At 38.7% G+C, this 20,055-nt stretch overlaps 1 protein-coding gene across 9 annotated transcripts in view; it reads left to right on the top strand.

Annotated features, from left to right (window-relative positions):
* The window catches only part of rbfox3a (RNA binding fox-1 homolog 3a), a 320,348-nt gene that overhangs the window by 109,829 nt on the left and 190,464 nt on the right, over window positions 1–20,055 (top strand). The window contains exon 4 of one of the 9 annotated variants that reach the window (XM_058406810.1): window positions 1,474–1,499. The exons of the other annotated variants lie outside the window; for them this stretch is intronic. The gene's annotated coding sequence lies outside the window, so the exon portion shown is untranslated. The remainder of the gene's footprint in view (window positions 1–1,473; window positions 1,500–20,055) is intronic. 9 annotated transcript variants of the gene reach the window in all.

Here is a 20,055-nt window from a genome sequence, read left to right as displayed (position 1 = left end):
AAAGCACTGAAGCCGGAAAGTCCTGGGGCTCAGCCTGGACCTGTGGACAAGGCAGGGCCAAGGTTTCCTCTTTTCTTCAGCCCAGGTTATATTTACATCTCACTAGCTGCTGGGTCCACCTGAGGTGCAGGAATGTCCTCCACTCAGTCAGGGTTTCTTCACTCTGTGGAGTGCAAACAGACATCCACAGTCCTGCTGATAGGTGTTTGTAACTTTAGATGTGCCTGTATATCAGGAAGAGTGTAAGGGAATGAACCGGTGACATGAGGAAAGCACCTGTGAGATATCTATGATGCAATTTTCCCTTCCTATCAGATGTAGGTGACTTATTTAAAGAGAAGCCTGTGCTGTTAGTCTACAGTAACACTGTGTGAGCATGTGTCAGAAAGCCTGCTTATGTGCGATAGCAGGATATGAGGTTGCACCGTTTCACTGTTGTAAGAATAGAACATCCCTGGATCATTGCTGCTTCCAAATGGAATCAAGCTGCTTTATACGTGGCGGCCCCGAGGTTCTGCTCCCGCCACGGCTGGCTTTGAGTGTGCTCTCATCTCGTTCACAATACAGTCTGTTATTTCATCTTCTCCAGATTCTGGGCTTATTCCTCCACAGCCAACCAGCCGCTTGAGATCCCGCCATACTTAAATATCTCAGAATTTTCTCCTCTCTTCTCCTCTGCTCTTCTCTGCTCATTGACAGCATCCTGCTGTGTTTTCCCCTCCCTGTGGCTGTTCTTGAGTAGAATTGGAAATAATAACCTGAGTGAAAGGCTACTTCTGGAAAACCTCCCTGGATAAGAGACTGAGCTGGATAAGGTATTATAGTGGGAGCTCACAGATGTAACACTCTCAGCTGGAGCTGTCCATTATAAAGAGCGCACGAGAAGCTCAAACTCAAGTCCATACTGGCTTCTTCGTCATTTTACATAGATATCCCTTTAAAAGCTGAGAGTCCATAAAAAATAAAAAAAAAGCCAAGACCATTTTCTCACACTCTACCTCTTCTCTGCTGTGCTCCCTCCCTTTTTATGGTTGCCATTTGACTAGACCTCATTGCTGCCTTAACAAGAGGTTTTATGGAGCTGGAAGTTATTAAACACATAAAATTACTTCTAAGCACTACATCCAAGATGTCAGAGAGAGGGAGGGAGGAGAGGGAAAGAAATATTAGAGCAGGTGTAAATAATAGGAACGAATGAGAGAACAGAAAACAAGAAGACAAAAATATCTCAGAGGTTGAGAGGCAAATGAATAAGGATGGTGTAGAGATTATACAACAGAGTCCTCATACTGGTTTGTTCTAATTGGCAAATTGTGGTAGCTAGCCCCACCTTTGTTGCATGGTTGAACACACTTTCAAGTAACACACTGTTTTGACACATGCCTCCTGTCTTTTTCATCATCTGTGCAAGTCTACAGTCTATATTACAGACGGCGCTATTAAATTTTGATGAACTGCTTTCTGTCTGAACAGGATGGCAGCTGGCAGCTATCATCTATGTGAGTTTAAAGTTTCTTTTGACCTCATATATCATGCATACTGATGTAAAGATGTTTCATTTTTTTCCCCTTCAAGCTATAAAAGGTGACTGTAAATCTGCACATGCACAGATTGGCGGCTTATCCTAATACTCACTGTTTACGAAACACATCTTCCGCAACATGATGCTTGATAGAACACAATAGTTCAAATCAAATGAGCCTTTTCTTCGAGCTAAATCATGTTGCGTTTGATTTGTGGCTGCTCTTTTAGGTGCATAATGAGTCCAATGGAGAGGAGCAGCTGTGTGATCAGATAGACAGAAAGTAGAGTGTTAGGGAAGTGAGGCTGTTGCTTTTCTAATAGAGACATCTTGTGGACATCTTTGTGTGTTACACCTGGAAAATACAAGCATGCAGACTTGAAACACAGATACCCTTACCCCGTTATCTTCTGTATAGTCATGTTGGCTGTGCTGATTCAACAATGTTTTGAAGGGTAAATAATTTACAAAATGTAAAATTTTTTCCCAGTTCATATGCAATTTACTGATATTTCCATTATGTTATCAAAAGTGGATATTATTTATGCTTATATTTACATGGCATAGGCATTACTGAAAAATACCAAAATGCCAGAGGATGATAGAGTCAGATATTTTCAAAGGTGTGTAAATAAATAGAGATTATTAATATACTTTATATAATAATAATGTATGTGTGCATATAGATGCATCACATCATGATAATGCTCTTGTTATTCATTAGAGAGACTAGAAATTTATCTTTAAGAGAATTTCCACTTTTTTCCCCTGATTATGGATATTTTTCTGCCATGTATGATGGATAGCACTTCACCAACATAATACCTTTATCCTGGGATTAGTCTTTGCCTGACACTGCAAGGTGAATGGGGCCTTGTTCATTTTTGATGGCTAATTAATACTCATTAATTCACACTGGCATACTGTCCCCTCTAGATGAAGAGGTGCTCAGGCAGATTTTTCTGGAGTAGACTGGATAAAACAGATTATCATATGCTTATCTATTAACACTATTACCTTCTCATTTTTCTGCATTTATTTTTAATAACTGTTAGAAACTGATGCAAACTATCAGATCTGTAGGGCTGATTTATATATATATTGACTTGAACTTGTTTTGGACTGGACTCAAGACTGGACATGGTCAACAGTCTTGGGCTTTGTCTCAGTTTTAGGCTTTGACTGAGAGTTTTTAGTAAGTAAAGTATTTAAAGTATAGTAAGTAAAGTATTTCCTTCTTCTGGAAAAGCAGGACTCATTGTCACAATGCATGAATGAAGCCAACTAGTTAAAGTAAATGGTTGTCCCTTTAATAGTGTTCAGTTTCGATCTTGACTCTTCTTGCTAGTTGGACTTGTCTTTGACTTGACAATGGCAGTCGTGGAAAATTCAAAAAATGTATTAAGTGCCATAATTTTGTTATCAAAACATATGTGAAAGTAAACTAATATACTATTCTACATAATATATCCTATATACAATATGCTATATTATACTATAATATACTATACATATAGTACATGTATAATATATTATAGTGTGTGTATATGTGTGTGTATCTAGTGAAAGAAGAGAAAATTTGAATCTGCATTTTAGAAGTCCAAAAATTCCCAGCAGGTGGCGTTATCTGTCTTTGCTTTGTCGAAAGCAAGTGGCGCATAGAAAGCAGAGCACATTAAAAACAGTAATGGTCTATCAGATTGCATCGCAGGGCTCTGTGTTCGAGATTTGAAATAGTTCAGGGTCATAAAAGCTAGTCTGGGTCTGTACACAGATGCTTTGTGTCCACTGCATATGACCACTACTACAGTCAAAATTTCTGTCATTCTTTTATTTTATTTTGGCGTTATTATCAGGCAGAGAAATATCAGCATAATGTTTTAAAAACCCTCATTAAGTGCTCAGATATTTGTGTGAAATGTGTGTGTTAGTGGGAAATCCAGTCGATTATATACTACACTGAATATATGTTTGCAAGTATAGTCAGTTATAAGATTGTTTAACTGCATTCAGAAGATGAAAATGCTAATAACGGCAGGTTCTGTCTCTTCCATGTTTATTTGTTATTCTATACATGCTACACAACAGAAGACATTTGGACAAACGATAGTGAATAGGTGTTATCCCTGTCATTAGAACACCTGCTGCTGTTCGGAGAAGCCTGCAATTAGCAAAAAGATAATTATTCCAGCAACGTGACATCTTTACAAGAAGCTTTTGAAGACAAGGATTTGTTAACAACACAAAAAATCTGTGATACGATAATAAGCAGAAATAAAGGATGCTCTTATTCTCTAATGAGGTGTATGATTGTTTATAAATAATCAGAGTGAAAAACAGCACATTTTACCTTTATATGTCTGCGTGCTGCCCATATGTGTGTCTCTCTCTGTGGAGCAGTGCATGCAGAGTGTGCTGCTATCTAAGTGCGAACAGTAGTGCAGCTGGCGAACTGAAAGAGCTTGCAGAAAGGCGAGCGTTCACAGCTTAACTCCCTGGAGTTACCGCGTCGGCTGCATTTATTTCCATTATTAATTAAACTCATTAGTGTCTCTCTGGTAAAGCTTTGCTCTGAGTCTTCATGCTGAGAGACAGCGAGCATGAGAGAGAAGTCTTTCTTGTTGCTTAATTCCTTTTCTGTTGCAGTTCTTCAGCTTCTACACTCTTCTTGCATCAGCGCTGATGTGAGGCCTCCCTCTCCGGCTTATGCTAGCTGAGGTTACATTCAAACCACAGCAAATCTGTACTTTGATGTCCATCAGTGTTTTCTGTTTTCTTCCTGTGGTTCAATTTAGAAGGAAAGGAAAGAAAAGGAAAGAAAAGAAAAGAAAAGAAAAAAGAGATGTGGCTGTTAATAGAAATACATTTTAACCAAATAGAGAAAATGTAGAATTCTTTATTTTACAGGTTACACTAAATTAAACAGTGTACTAATGAAATGCATTTTTAATGGAACTTATTGCAGGGTCCTCACAAGTATAGTAAAACGTGTGTGTGGGGGGGGGTGCGTGTGCATGTGTGTGTTTGTGTGTGTGCGTTGTCTGTGTGTGTGTGTGTGTGTGTGTTCGCCTGCAGTTTCATAACCACCTCTAAACAGGAGCAGTGCACATGAATCAGATAAACATACTCAGTGTGAGAGCCCAAATGTTCCTCAATAACTGTTTGACACTTAATTAAAACTTTCATCAGCACCACAGGAGGAGCAGATCAGTTTATTTCAGGGTTACACCTTAATTATACAATATACTCCAAATCATGTTTCTACCTAATGAGGAGCAGGAACCAGAGTGGAAATTAAAACATGCTGTAGATTGATAAGAGCGGCTTTGTTTTAAAACCCTGAACCCTTGTTTGCGTATACATTGTATATATTATATATTTTTATTGCGTATATACAATGTATATATGTGTTTTGTTTTGCTTTTCCCCCTATCATCTACTGGACCTCCTGCTGTGCTAATTGTGATCATAAGGGTGAGAAATGATGAGAATCATTTTGTTGGCTGATCTGATGCCTCTGAACTCCCTGTTGGATTACAGTGTATTATGCTGGCAGATATTCATTATCTTGTCTGTCTTAGAGTGTTGACTGATGGATAGCGTGTGAGATTTTTGGGGGGGGTTTCATACAAGGCTTGGACTGCAGAGGGGCCAGTATTTTGACTGATGATGCCCAGAATCGGTTAGTGTCCTCTGTTGTCTACTTTTCTGGCAAACTCTTTTTAGTCACAGCTGTTGTTCTGCTTTCATTTGCACAGGATGGTTGATTCATAGTAGTGGAGAGTGTAACAACTAGAATGGAAATGAGGAAGGAAATATTCACTTGAGTAAATGGGAAGAGCATGGTGCTGATGCTGCCAACTGTGTTTGTGAAGGTTTCGAGCCATATCTTACTCAATCAGATGATGACCAGGCGGTCCACTAGTCAGTATTTCCCTTTAATAACTTCTGTAATTCCTAGATTATCAGGCAGCTCCAGAAGCCTATTCCACTGCCTAAATGACCTTTACTTTTTAATGACTGGGCTATAAGCTGACTTTTAAGGAGCCTTTCTGAGGTTTTCTCTGTGGGACCTGCCCTGTATGGAGTAATGAAGTACCTATCTCTATTGCAGACTTTGTTTCACCTTTTCTAGCTTTGACGCTGAGAGATTTACCCTTCGGCATCGTTTGTTTTGCTCAGCTTCATGATAAAAATGAGTGTTTAGCCATTTTTTTTCTAAAAAAGTATACATAGATAAGAAGCATGTGACAAATAGGTTGTTAATAAGGCACCTACTCTGTTCTAAACACAGTCACTGCTTCTTCAGAAAGTGTCTGATACACCCATGCTTGACTGCTCCAGCCTTATGACAGGGTTATAAAATAATGGCATCCGGCTCATGCCATACTGCCAGCAGTGAAATGAATAAATGAGTGACAAACGGTGATCTGCATGCTTTTCCTTTCTATAAGAATAGTGGGCAATAAAAATCCTCATCAGTCCTAGCCATTACCATGCAAGTAAACAATGCACATTTCTTGCATATGAACCTCTAAATTAGCTCTGCTGTGCTATTTATGGGGAAGGAAAATAATGGCACATTTCGGTTGGCATAAAACCTCTCTAAATCTGGCCACGAGCACTTACCATACTTTATTACGCCTGCTGCCTATCACATATTCCTCTTCATTCTCTGTGTGTTTTCCTTCTGTTCAGTCCATCTAATGTGCTGTGTTGTGTTGTGTTGTGTTGTGTTGCGTGGCTTTAGAGCAGGACGTGAATGTGAATGCTTTCCTCAGTCCCCTTATTATATGGCAGGTCATGGAAAATAAACTGAGAGTGTCAATATGTAGATGTGCCTGTGCTGGTTTCTTCTTAATAACAGGTCATGAACAAAATGAAACTTTAAACTGGCCAGTTTTGTAGCACCCAAAAATGCTGTCCCTTCTGATATCTGCCTGAACAGATGCTTTATTCAAGATCTTATATGGTTTAAACCTACAGATGCATGAGAAAATCAGCCTCTAGTCTTGACAGAGTGGGTGGCTCAAATGGTTAAAGCTCATAGGATCAGAGTTCAAGCTCCAGCACCAACAAGCTGCCACAGTTGGGCCCTTGAGCAAGGCTCTTAACCTTCTCTGCTCCAGTGGCACTGTAACATGGCTGACCCTGTGTTTTGACCCCAACTTCCTAACCTGGGATATGCAAAGAAAAGTATTCCACTGTGTTGTCATGTATATGTGAAAAAAATAAAGGCTTCTTCATCTAATAGGCCATGATTATGCTGTTTTAATATATGCTGAGTTTTTATAACTTATACTTTAAGTAGTATTTAGGATTGTAGAGAATTTTGGGTCTATTTCATCATTTCTTTGTTGCACAAAAGATTTTGTGTTTGATTTTTATGACTTAAAAGACAAATTCTTAAATTATTAAATCATCATAATGTGCATGTCCCTCAGACAAGGTTCTTAATCAGTGCAGTCTTTTTGTAACCCACACCTGGTATTAGTACACTTAGAATACTGCTGTTACATAAGGACTTATTTTACTGGTAATAGTAAAGCAGGATTTAATGTTATTTGGATATTTTAGGGAAAAAAAGTTTTTTAGCTGATCCCACAGGTCAGAGGTTTAAACCCTACATCATCTTCCACTGGCAGATCATCCAATTAATGCATTCCATAGACAGTGGCAAAACATAAATTTCCAGCTCATAGCACACCCTACAGTGTTTTCTTGTGTCTTGAAGTAAAACTGAAGAATAAAGCCTCCTCTTATAATGTTTCCACTGCCAGGAAGTTGATGGGCCAAACCAGACGGTGTCAACTATTCTGAGACAGACAAGCCAGCATCAGCAAAATGCCGCCACACCATGCCTAAACATTGTTCAGTGATGTAAAGTCATTGAAAGCCTGTGCATCTCATGCCTTGGGCTGTTAAAGTGCTTACCTGCAGTTTCCCTATTCTTAAAAAAATCAATTCCATCAAGTATAATGTCCACTTTCTAGTTTGAATATAAAATAGCATGCAGTCATCCCAAGCAACTCTGTAATGGAAGCCGTGTGTCTTTAGCTGACTTCTATACAGTAGTGTAATGCACACTGCAGAAAATGGAGCATATCTGCTGTCATCTGCACTGGTATTATCTTCACTGCACCATGATCTTTACTGTACGTAATCATGATATTCATTTCCAGCAAGACTGAGGATTCTCAGATCCTTTTTTGCCCCCGTGATCCTGCATGCATCACAGGCTGATGTTTCACCTTAGCTGCTGCATCTCATCATGGCCCAGATCTTCCCCTGAAGAACAGAAGTAATAACCGTGAAACAGTCCCCCACCGATATGCGGGAGAAGATTAAGAGTGTTAATATGCTGTGCTTTTCGCGGGCTTTTACACCCTCACACACACACACACGCACACACACACACACACACACACACACACACAGTGTGCACCCTCAGGCTTTCTCTCTTTCCTTCAGCTGTACTCTGCATGAACTAATGACAGCTCTCAATGACATAGTGTTAACTCTGGGCCAGGCTAAATGCACTAAACGCTCGTCTGTCACAGCATGACCTCACACACACACACACACACACACACACACAGGCTGAGAAAGCCTTTACTCAATAAGACTGGATTCTTCGCTCACACAACTGTGACCTGCCCTGCAGACACATGCAGTTATAGTCACGTTAGAGAATCTGTGAACCATCATGCTATTTTATTTCAATGCTTTTTGACTGCCTTGGAGTCTCTTTGTTTATTGGAGCTTGTGGGTAATGGTGTGGCATAGTCATATGCTTACCATCACGTCTGTACATTTGTATTCCAAAATTATATCCTAGGTTTAGTTCTACAGGGTTAAATACATTTTTGGGGGCTCTAATGTGTTATAACCTGGCCTTCTTCAAGCCTGTCAACCTCAGTCACCATTGATGCTCAGTGAGCTAGGAAGAAACGTTCCACTAACCGAGAGATAATTGAAAATCAAAAAAGACTTTGTTAATTTGATTAGGCAGTGCCTGAGCTCAAATTGTTCTTCATCAAATGAGGTTCCATTATGACACAGCAATTAAACCAGGTTGGCACACACTCACACACATGCAGAGCACAGTGCTGGGGCTGTAATTGCTGAGGGTAAGAGTGAAGAGTATGGGCTGTTCAGTGGGGGTCTGACAGGGCAGTGAGCACGGCCATTATACTAAGAACATCATCTAAAGCGTACTTCAAGTGCATACACAATGAGAACGGTGAGTTTTACTGTTTTTATTGTTAAGGATATTGCTAACATTTGTTAAAGATTCTCTCTGTTATAGGCTACTGGGGAATAAGTAAGATGAGAAAGCGAGAATCAGGGAAGAAAATGGATATAATTGGGATGTGGGCTACTTTTTGTTTTGCACAAAACACACACAATGACACAAAGTATCTAGAATAAAACCTCAACAAAATGATCCCTGATGCCCGTCTGAGTGTGTTCAGCCTAACTACACTGTGGTTGCATTTATTATTTAATATCGTTTGCACAATACTGGATAAAATTAGATTCAAAACAGGCAAGGTTCAAGGTACTAAGACAAAACCGAATTCAATAATGTAGTCTCTTAATAGGGTATAAAACACAATGGGGCATGTTGTTATAGGACAGTAATCAAAGACAGGATGGAGTGATGCCTAGGGCAAAGTGTTTACCATCACAAACTATTTTATTCCTCTTATACCAAAGTAATTACAACAATTACATTTCTTTTATTTATTATTTTTTATTTAGTAATGAATACATATTTAAAAGTGCCTTTAATGTTGTGGAATATACTGACATTAAGCAGATAAAGTTAAAGAAAATATACAAAGCATATGGGAAATAAATATTAAAAATATATAGAAAAAATAATATGCAGCTTTTCACATTACAGACAAACCAAAAAACCATAAACAAAAACTTTCCACTGTTGGAAAGCATACTGATTGTTATAAAATCATGGCACCAGCAATTTATTTCTAATAATGTTGTTTTAAATAATCATTTTCCGTCTTCCCCTTCACTCCATCAATGATAACACAAAGTTTTATCCCTTTATTACTAGCTTATTGTTGATCAACCTGTGAAAGCTGGGTTTTTTTTTTTTTTTGGGTAGAAATGATAGCATAATAATTCGAGTGCATTAATTTAAACCTGTGATTTGAGTAGTTGATATACTAACAGAGGCATACTGTTCTAGAAAATCGTCAGAGCAATACAACAACATGTGATATAATGTGATATAGTAATCAGATATATGAATTACACACCTCGTTTTCTTTTGCTATGTCTTTTAAACCAAGTGACCTCATATAGTTACGTAACTCTAAACTTACAGTTATGTATATGCTTAAAGAAATATGTGTAAGAAGACTTAATGTGTGATATTTTGATATAGTCTTTTACATCTTTACATAAAGTTCAAATTAGCAAAAGACTGCACTTGTTCCTTACCTTTGTATCTTATGAACCATTGTCTCTAACTACTTTTCTGCTGATAACTGTGGCTATCAGTACATCAGAGGCATGTATGGATCTACCCTGTTGCCACACACACACACACACACACAGACACACACAGACACACACACACACACACACACACACACACACAGCCTTCAGGGTAATTAAGATGAAGAAAATTGCATAGATTGTAATGCTTTCGCTGCCATGGCCAATACCAGCTCCTACAATTCAGCCAGTTGGTTATTTCATTAAAAGGAGGAAGCTGCTTGACCAGGACTATTACTTCCTCCTAGGCGTGCATGCCAGTGGGCTGTTTTTCTCCTTTTCACTATTTGCCATCACCTTCACAACTCAAACCATCCATCTTAGCTCCCCAACTCAGCTACGATTCCCCTGGTTTCTGTGGAGCTAATTGTGCAGAAACACAGTGGGAAGGGCCTCTAGCATTAAGCCCTGTGCTTCAATGTAGGAGGAGGAGAGAAAAATTTGTTACCAGTGAAGGATGTACCACACTTTGTTTTATAGAAAAATAGATGAATGAGGACAAAATAAGATAAAATTCAAGCATTCCCAAAGGAGAGACACCAGCCGATTGAGGACAATCCACCACAGACACATCATGCATTTGTTCTGCTTCGTTTGGCAGGCTGCCTCATTCCATCTACTCTTAGATGAACACCAGAAGAGCATAGGAAAGCGTTGCTCATCAGCGATTTTGTAGCTGGTCCTAGATTTGTTGCTTTACAGCATAGAGTACCTGGTTTACCAGATGAGAAATGGCCCCAAAATCAGCATTTTAGTTTTGATCTTTGGTTTGAAACAAGTCATCCATCTTGGGGCATAGAATCTAAGAAATATTTATGTAATTGCAGTCAAGTAACTCAAATCAAATCAGCCGCAGGTCAAACATGTCTGAGCATGTCACTGTGTGTGTGTGTGTGTGTGTGTGTGTAGGACCAAACTAAAATATGATTGATGGTTAATTTTTCCTCATGTTGGATAAATCCAAGGAAGAAAATATCATTTAAAGATTTCATTATAATTCCACTCAGAAACACCAACACACACATGTCTAAAAGCAATTGCTATTTACTGTTTTAATTTGACTTTAATTTAATACGTAAAATAATCAAGTGATCTTTATACATTATTAGAATTCATTATATTTTAATTTTAGCCTCTGTGTGGAGTTACTCTTTTGGACTCTTGGGACTTAACCTGACGGAATATTTGACCAATTGATATTTATATAATTATCATGCTGGAATACTCACAGCACTTATGATACAGCAGACTCCCTTTTCTTTGTTAAACCTTTTCTTTGTCTCCTTATTTACTAAATATGATTTTGAAGCCTTGACAAGTTCTCATACTTTGCGTCATAGTATGTTATATACACACAAAAAACTATTTTTCTCAAAATCGGTTTTTCATCATTCATCTGCAGTGACATCTGACAGAATACATACCAGGCTACCACACATGTAAGGCATGAACAAGCAGACTTTTGGGAGAAGCAATTAAAACCTTGCCTGTAATATTAGGTTAAATAAGACATACTGTATAGAGGTGACCTGTCTTTATCTGATGTCCTACTTGTGTTGATGCTTCTGGCCACTCAGAGATAATTTCCCAGTAGGTTTCTTTAATGGTATAGTTGAAGTGCACCAGGCAATTAAAAGTACTTTTGCACTTTCTTTAGATACTTCCTGCTTTAGCTTCACAGATCGTCCGCCAGAAATAAAATCTTTTATTCCCGTTATAACCTTTCTTTTATTAGCGATTTTATAGTAGTGCTTGTTTTGCATGGTAACAAAGGTAACTATTTGCAATAGACATCGTATTATTCCTGGATGATGTCTTTACATTTTTTTCCCCTTCTTACTCAACTCTGTTACTGTGCATATTAGAGCATGTATCGGAGCTTTTGTTTTCTCTAGCTGTTTGTGACCGGTGTCTCAGATGGCCTCAGTGCAAATGGTCTATGTGGTTCAATGGCATGCTTTCTTGGTTAAACAATCAAGCAGCACTCAATGGTATATCCATTAAGATGTAAAATGGCTTGAAAGATACTCCTTAGTGTTTGGGAGGAATATTTGCAGGAAGGCCCAAATCAATGGTCCTTTACAGTCCACTGAGGCCATTGTCCAAGTGCGATTGGAAATCTTTGGGAGAGTATTGGATGGCCAGAGGAGAGAGCGAGAGATGCATCACAGATAGTAAACCGCATGGAGGCAGAACAAATGAATTGCTCTTGTGAAGAATGCAAGCCCACATAGTCCTGTTTGCCTCTGGCTATTATCAAGTGACATAGCCAATGATTGTGTGGCCATCCCTTTTCTTAACAGTATCCCAAATAAATGCCAGCCTGGAGCCTGCCAGCCGATCGTTAGCTGGCTCTTGTGGGATAGGAGCCCAGCCTCAGGCTGTCTCTGATCTCAGCCTGTGCCAAAGGCAGTGGCTGTGCCAGCTTTGCAGTGGAAGACCTGTCACTGGGGGTCACTGACTGCTGCGAGACTTCCAAGGTCATGGTGGAACATGCTTGCCAATGTTCACCCTTTACCTTCACTTTCCCCTAGTCACCTGTACCTCTTACACATCTGCAATTTTAAATGTGAGATAAAAAGAGGAGCATTTAAATAGAGTAGAAGTCTGGGATTGCTCAGTAGAAGTGCATAGCTTCCCTACAAAGTCAAGCAGAAAGGATTTTATGCACCCTCAAGGACTCTTTAGGACCTGTTGGGGTCTAATTTCTATGCTACTGCTCCTGGATAACTGCTGAAAGGTGTTAAGTGCTGAAAGGTCTATGGTTAGGGTTTTCTTATGTATTTAGGCTAGTTTTCTTTTCAGAAAATCCAAAACAATTTGATCTTATACAGGAAAATATTCTTCTATCATATTTTCTTTTGAAATCTACAAGGAAACCTGCTCACTCAGAGACTTTAATAATGGGGTTGCATAATGTCGAAGCTAAATATTTGAATAAACTCAGAGGCCATGTAAGCATTTTATTTGGACTTGGGGACAGAATCTTCTGTGAATTATGCTAAATTTCTGTGTTTTGATTGAATAATGATATGGTCGTACTGCGCCTGGGCTCTGTTATTGGCAGGGCTTCAAAGGGCTCGAGCAAACTTTGCATCTCAGAGGTCAGAGCACTTCACTGCTGATGTGTAGTGAAAAAAGGATATGGATATGTGTGGCTTTGAAACAATAACTAGTCACACCTCCTAATCCAAGTCTATCTGCTGGCCCGGGTGATTCAAAGGAACTTGATAAGGTAGGCTTGAGACAGACTGGAAATCCTCAGAGGTCAGAGGAATTTAAAGGGGGGAAAAGGTCCTTGTAGAATTTTGCTTCGAGCTTATATGATGAAGACGTTGATGGTGTATGGGAAACCGATGGGATGCTTCTCCCACTCAAATGATCTGTCTCTCTAAATTGCAGCACTTTTCAAAATTTATTGTTCAATTTACTTTTGTACCCTTGATGATGATCAATAGAAACAGCTTTGTTCGCAGTGAGGATGTTTTCTCATCATTTTCTATTAGAATCTGATGGAGTGGGAGAAAGTCAAACCACAAAGCAATTATCCCAAACTGTAAAAAACCCCAAATAATCGTATAGACAATACTATTTAATTCTCAATACATATAATATCCACAGATCTTATTTTTTTGTAATCAAATAAAGGTATCGGTATTGAATGAAATGAATGCTTAAATGGTTATATACATATCATTCTTGTTACTGATGTCCTGAAAATTCTGTTTTAATAGCTACTGTATATCTCTGTTATTAGGCTGATTCATTTATTCAATTTAATTTATTCAATATCTTTTTTTTTTCAGTGCATTTCATAAATCCTGGTTATGCTACATATTATACAGGTCTTACATCTTGCATGTTTTGCCCCAGAGGAGTTTCATGGTTGTGCTCTTATGGAACATACTGTACTTTGTGCACCTTAAATAATAACTTTGATATTTTCTTTACTTCCACTTTCTATATGCATTTTTAATATTTTTTTATATGGACAATTGAAATAATATTGAAATTAAAATTAGAATAATATTGTAGCAAATAGATCACAGGAAATCCATCCAAATGACACTACAGCAAATACCACTTTTTTTTGGCTCATGTTTACTCAGCATAATTTATTCTGGAGCGAGAAAATCCACCTATTTGATCCACCTTAGGAAACAAATGAAAGTGAAGAACGAACAAGAAGAAAGTCTGAGTGAGAAATGCCTCACGTTCTTGATCACACAGTTACTGCAACGCATGCACACCCTTACGCACTAACACATGCACATGCAGTATTTATATGGCGAGTGTACTTAATGGGGTCATTTATTACTTTAGATAGTAAAATGTGGCTATAAAACTACAAAAGTGCCAGCCTTTCCAAAGAACATTGCTTCTGTTGCATTTCTGGACATTGGCCTCTTAAAAATATATAAATAAATAAAATCAACTTTTATGTGCACTGCTGCTGATGTGCAGTATGCTCGATAATGTATGGCGGAGCGGGGGTGGAATTAAGGAGGTGTAATGCTTACTGACTGCCAACCTCTCTGACTGGCCAATGTGACTGCAGATTATTCTAATGCATTTCTCATTCTGTATGTAACATACACCATAATAATCAGATCAGAAAGAGGATTATAGGATACTTTTATATTTTAGTGTTCAAATTGGCAAATTCCCGTATTTCAGTCATGCCTTATTATTGACTGTTATACCTTGTGTGCTGTGTAAGTGTAAAGTATTTAGGGTGAGATATTAAGAATAATAAATGAGTATTGCTCTCATAAACCTGGAACTCCAGATCTATCCCCCCACCACCACACACCCCATCTCTCTCTCTCTCTCTCTCTCTCTCCATAACCCATCTTACCCAAATCAATAGTTCATTAGTTAACAGAAAAAAGTGCTTCTGCTGGTTACTACTCACCAGCCCAAGGCTGCTCAAGTCAAAGGTCAGGGTGTAACTGACCCATGAGGCCCTCTGTAAGGATGTGTTCATAGTCGAGTTCCTCTGCCTTCCAATACAGCTGACAGTAATTTAATTAGATAGGTTTTATTAACTTTTTATGAATACCTTTGACATAGCAGTTACACCCAATGATCAGTACAAATATCCTGTGCAATAAAGGTTCACACATCCAAATACAACACTAAACAAATAATGCGAGTGGACATATATGAGAAGCTAAATAAATGATTGAAGATCTGTGATTAAATCAATATTATTTGTTTATGCTTCTACCAGTCATGTTCTGGAACCCGGTATATGAGCCCTCCTCAGAGATCACTGTAGTCTACAGAATGTTAAACATTCAGGTGTTAAAGAAACTGAAGTAGCGTGGCCTTAAGCCAAGCCTGAAGTCGCCTTTTTGTCTTTTATTCCAGCCCTAGCTGGAAGTAGTCTGTACTGTAGAACAGGGAGATGAATCAAGAAATAAGGAAGGTGAAGCTCTAACATCAAGACCAAGCACATCTGACACCAGAACTGATGACATTATTGATCAGCACTTAAAGACAGTGGCTGACAAATTAAAGGAAAAAACAATGGCTACGTTACACTGCGGTGACAAAAAAGGTATCGCCCCTAACTCTATCCCATGCATGTGACATTCGGTTGATCTCTTTCTTCCACAGGAACCTGAGAAACATATTATTTTGCACAAACATGAAGCCGCACCCCTACCGACTGATAAATGTGGGTCATGAGTGGTTAAGGGAACTAAATGAATTTTATAGACATGGATTACAGAGTGAATATACCAATGTATGTCCTAAAGTGTATTATTACTCGAACAAAGCGATTTGCCTTTAGGCAATATTTTTGATTTATTAAAGAATGAACATGTTGAACATTATTTATTTTAGTAATGCTGTGGAACCACAAAAAAAGTTAGTTCTAGATACTGCTATAAGTAACACTTAATTCATTTTTATTGCGGTCAACTCATGACACACAGAAAAATTTACATTGATCTCCATATGGTAGCTTACACACCAAGTCCCAATTAGTCAGTGCTCCACAGCAGCCGCTTGTAATTTGCATAAAGTTGAAACCAGCTCAACTTCTCTCATTTTCTCATCATTCAGTCCCACAGTCGCTTTGTAGTGGTTTTTCATTTGTGTGACAGTTTAGATGGTGAGTTCACATTCGTTGTGCACTAAACAATATGTTGACAGGATAGCTCACATATTATATTCCACACATATCCAAGGTTAATCTTATCCTCATATATTACACAGAAACACTGTCATACCTGACTGTCTTCTGGCCAATAACATAAATAAGACTATTTTAGGTATCTTAGAAAAAGCTACATAAACTGATCTGCACAGTACATGAAAAGTGTTTTGTTTTTATCCTTTGCTGCTGGTGCTATTGCTTGCTATTAAAGTTAAGAATCTTTGAATATCAGTGCCCATGTTTTCTTTATTTTGACTTTCCCAGCATGATGAATTCCTTCGAATTTCACATGGAAGTTATTTGGGTAGATTTTTTGCAAAATTGTAATGCAATTATATCCTAATTTTCTTTCAGTAATTCAGGTAAGCTCAAGATTAAGCTGATAATAGCCATGTGATTTCAAAGTGATTATACGATTTTATAGCCTAGTAACTTTAAAACTCAGAAATGTACAATAGGAAACAAAAAAGGCTGCCTTTCCTCACATTAGTATTTTGACTTTGCGTTGTCAGACGTAACCACACATACAGAACGTACTGCAGCCATGAACAAGGCATGTACAGTGTGTATATAAAGTACATAGTCATTTGATACACAACACAGTGTGAGACATTTCTTTTTCCTTTAGTGGAAATTTTGATATATGCTATAGCGCGACTCTATGGGTTTTTTTTTTTTTTTGCTTTGTTTTGTTTACCCTGCTAGCATAATCATCTACGTAGTGCAAAAGGCTAATAATCTTAAATAACCCCTGATAGCTAAAACTATGCATTTTAAATCACTTTGGCATAATATGTACCTCGTTGCTGTTGATGAGTAATTGGTGTAATTGCAAAGCTGTTTCCTTGTGACCATGCAGGCTGAGAGAACGTGTTGCTTTATGTGGCTATAGTGAATCACAGAGCAGACGACATCTCCCAGCCCCTGTGCTAAATCATAATCCCCTGACCGTGCCTGTCCTTTGGGCAAGTTAACCCCATTGGTAAATCACTGTCATTTGTCATCAACTGACATAAGCTGCCACGGATGATTACGACAGTGTCATGTCCATGATACAATTATGTGGGCTTTATGACTGAGTGAGTCAAGTTTAGTGTTAGCCGTCCATTCCTCTCCTATTCGACCACACCATACATCGATCGCTCTCTCTTATACTCTATCAATCAAGATTATCCCTCTGGTGCCAGTGGCTTGAGATGAGCAGCACCTCAGTCCCACTTGAATGAGTACAGAGAGATACAATTACTATTAAAAAGAGCATTTATCTGGGTTGGACTGGCTTGCAATTTGTGATGATAATCTGTGCTGTGAAAATCATTATCATGTAGTTAATCTGTAAAACGGGTCTATATTAATTATTAGCAGTTTAGTATTTTTGATACCAATAAGTCTAGTATTAGAATTTGTGATGCTAAAATATTATTTCATCAAAATTGTTTACTGGATTATACAACTGAAATAAAATACAAATAATCAGACATTTTGTTTGGTGTGAGTACAAAGTTCTCTGATCTTAAACATATAAGTAATGGAACAAATCCAAAATGTTTATGTATTATGTTCTGTAACAGCTCCAAAGTGTCTGGTTTGATCCTGAGCTTGAGTTACCGTCTGTATCTAGTTCTACATGTTCCGTGTGGGTCTCATCCAGGGTTCTCTGGTTTCTTCTCAGCTGGAAAAGCATGCTAGCAGGTGGATTAGATACACTAAATTGCCCCTAATAGTGAATGTGTGTTATTTCCTGTGGTATACCAACCCGTGTGTAAACCCATTTCAAGCCCAGTGTCCCTTGGATAGGCTCCGGTTCTGCAAGACCGTGACAGGATAAAGAGCTTATTGAAGATAAAAAAAAAATGTTATATATTCATTTTGAAGATGCCTTTAATTAATGCAATATAAAAGTCCTGGAACAACCTTTTGATCACTAGCACAGAGCTGCCACCGCTGCCCCTGTGATGCATCATTTCAGAAATAATTAAGCTTAGATAGTTATAAATAAAAACACTTGCTCTCCCCACAGTATGTATGTTTGGACATGTGTGTGTGTGTGTGAGAGAGAGAGAGAGAGAGAGAGAGAGAGAGAAATAGAGTACTAGGCAAGGCTATGCAATGTGTTTGCTTACACAAAATGTTTCAGCAATTTGCATTTGCTTACACAAAATGTTACAGCAATGCTACACTTTTTGATGTCAATATCTGGCACAACAATATTGTTGAAGTTGCTTTTCCAGCATCTCAGCAAGGTAAAATAAGACTTTTTCTCGCAAAGATTTATACTGTATATCCAGTAACGTAGAAGGTCTGCTGCTGCTTGCAAAAATAGAAATATGGGTTCCTCCAGGGAAGAGCTCAAGGGAAGCTTTATGTTTTATTTACAATAAGCAAGCAATACATTTCATTGGGGGGTATGGGGCAGCTGGGGTTGAGGACTGGGGTGGGATGAGAGGAGGAGCCTGGAACCGCTGAGAGAAGGAAAGTATCAGTTGATATAAATAAAACAAGCAATTTGATGAAAATGCTGTAGAATGGGAATATAGGCAGTGCTGAGCTGGTGGATAGAACTCTGTTCAGCCTTGTTTCCATAAGCCTTACTTGCTTAGATAGTTTGAGCACCCCAGTGGCCAGGCAATGCATTGGCTGCAGAGTTGAACATACATTTACTCTTCCCCTCTGGTATCAAGTATGAGAGTCAGCAAGCGACCAATATCCGAGAAGAGCAACATGTTTTATTTACCTCCATTTAAAGCAAATTCCCTTTGCTGCTACAGCAGTTATCCTGGTGCTGCATTCACATATTGTGTTATTTGTCCCTCCGTTTTTGCAGTGATTCGTTTATGTACGAGATCGGATGGCTGACAGAAATACAAAGATGAAAATATAGAAAGTAGAATTGAATGCTGTTTTGTTTATGGTTGCATTTTGATCCACTTTATGCTAGTAAAGACGTGAAGTACTATACAAGCCTTAGGGAAGAGGAATATGTAGACAATTCTGAATATTCTACTGCACAGGTCCACAGCGTGGATTTCATTCACTTTCCTTAAGTTGGTCCACGCTGACATGGTACTTTTCATGGGAATGTTCCTTTGTCACAAGCTTGTGGACTGAATTAAAACCGTGAAGCCAAGTTCACATCTTTTACTAGCAGTGCACTTTAAAGCTTTACATTCTCATGTCCTTGCTAAGAACAAATCTTTAAAAAGGCATATTTCACATGCAAGCCGCATTTTGAAAACGTCCACTTTTCTAACAGGCTGGCAGCTAAATTAAATACATAGGAACATGCAATTTCTACCCATCACATCTGCTCTCTGAGATTGGTTTTAGATAAAGGCCCCACAACCCATCTGTCTAAACATCCAGAATGTATGGCATAGTTTAAACAGGTCTTGTTAAGAGACCGTCACCGGTCCGGCTTCCCTGACTAGAAGCTTGAAAGGTAGGCATGAACCGAGCTGATCAAGAGTAGACTAGACGTAGCATTTTTGGGGGTGAAAGGAGACAGCTTTCAGATAGGCCAGAGCCTTGCTGATTGACGGGTGTAATTAAGGTGCTGGCACTGATGTGATATATTTCATTTAACGTGACCAGGTCTGCCACCAGTTCTCCCCCCAACTCCAAATGAACGGCACCCATCTCCCCTGTCTTACATCAGTACCGAGCCCACGGCCATGACAGACGCCGTCACCCCCTGGACAGCCGTTTGGAACACTGGTTATCCTCAGTTGATATCCTTCACTTGTCAGGCCACGATTTGCCATTCAGTTTAGCAGAAATGCCCTCCCCACCCTCCCAATCTCCCCCAATACTCCATCCATCCCCTTAGGACTTCACACAC

Source organism: Hemibagrus wyckioides, linkage group LG13 (genome assembly GCF_019097595.1).
Source record: "Hemibagrus wyckioides isolate EC202008001 linkage group LG13, SWU_Hwy_1.0, whole genome shotgun sequence".
NCBI classification, from domain to species: Eukaryota; Metazoa; Chordata; class Actinopteri; order Siluriformes; family Bagridae; genus Hemibagrus; species Hemibagrus wyckioides.
This window is presented reverse-complemented; position numbering and strand designations above follow the sequence as displayed.